Source organism: Marmota monax, unplaced genomic scaffold (assembly GCF_021218885.2).
Source record: "Marmota monax isolate L192 unplaced genomic scaffold, Marmota_monax_Labrador192_F-V1.1 WCK01_AAM20220418_F8-fsc00014, whole genome shotgun sequence".
Classification (NCBI taxonomy): domain Eukaryota; kingdom Metazoa; phylum Chordata; class Mammalia; order Rodentia; family Sciuridae; genus Marmota; species Marmota monax.
In genome coordinates, this window is record NW_026695222.1 from 10,160,602 (window position 1) to 10,161,582 (window position 981).

Genomic DNA, 981 nt, shown 5'->3' on the forward strand with positions numbered 1-981 from the left:
TTCCCAAATCCTAATCTCCATCCTGGGCCTCTGTTCCCCTTACCCATTCCCGGGATCCACTCGACTGGCTCGTACGGTTCCTGTGGAGAGGAACATGCCCTAAGACTCTGCCTTCAGAAATTATTTCTTTTTTTTTTATTGGTTGTTCAAAACATTACAAAGCTCTTGACATATCATATTTCATACATTAGATTCAAGTTGGTTATGAACTCCCAATTTTATCCCAAATACAGATTGCAGCATCACATCGGTTACACATCCACATTTTTACATAATGCCCTATTAGTAACTGTTGTATTCTGCTACCTTTCCTATCCTCTATTATCTCCCCTCCCCTCCCCTCCCATCTTCTCTCTCTACCCCATCTACTGTAATTCATTTCTCTCCTTGTTTATTTTCCCATTCAGAAATTATTTCTATTATTCGTTCCTGGAGAAATTTCTCTGACCTTGTAGAGTACTGGAACCATGATGAAAGGGTCCAGAGTTCCCTCCTGAGGGTGAAGGTAGCTCTTGGTGTTGCTTTACTACAAACATTTTTTGGCCATTTGTCATTTCTTCTCTCCTATATTTTGGGAAGGTGAGAAGAGGGAAATGCTTCTGAGATATTTCCACTCACACAAAAAAAGGACAGTATCATGACTGTCCTTTCTAGAGTATACCTCATTCCCACCAGTATGATTTTTTTAAATGGGTCTATATTAATGTCACATGGCACCTACTACAAATTGCAGGGTTTTGTGTGTGTGTGTTTCTCCTTGTAAAATGAAAGCACCAAGGAAGAAATGTCTCCATCTTTCATGTTCAGTATTGTAGCCCCTCTCCTAGGGGAAGCGCTGGGAACCACCGCAGCCTCGCCAGGGAGTTGCTGTGTGACCTAGGACAAGCCACACTTATTTCCATGGTTACTGGTTGGATGTGTAAACACCTCTTCCTAGCTTACTGACATCTTAAGGGAATCAGATGATGTTGCTATAAAGGT

At 41.6% G+C, this 981-nt stretch overlaps 1 pseudogene; it reads left to right on the forward strand.

The window, feature by feature from the left end:
* The first annotated feature begins 404 nt into the window (after nucleotides 1-404).
* Nucleotides 405-608, forward strand: LOC124085977 (small nucleolar RNA U3; annotated as a pseudogene).
* Nucleotides 609-981: the final 373 nt, after the last annotated feature.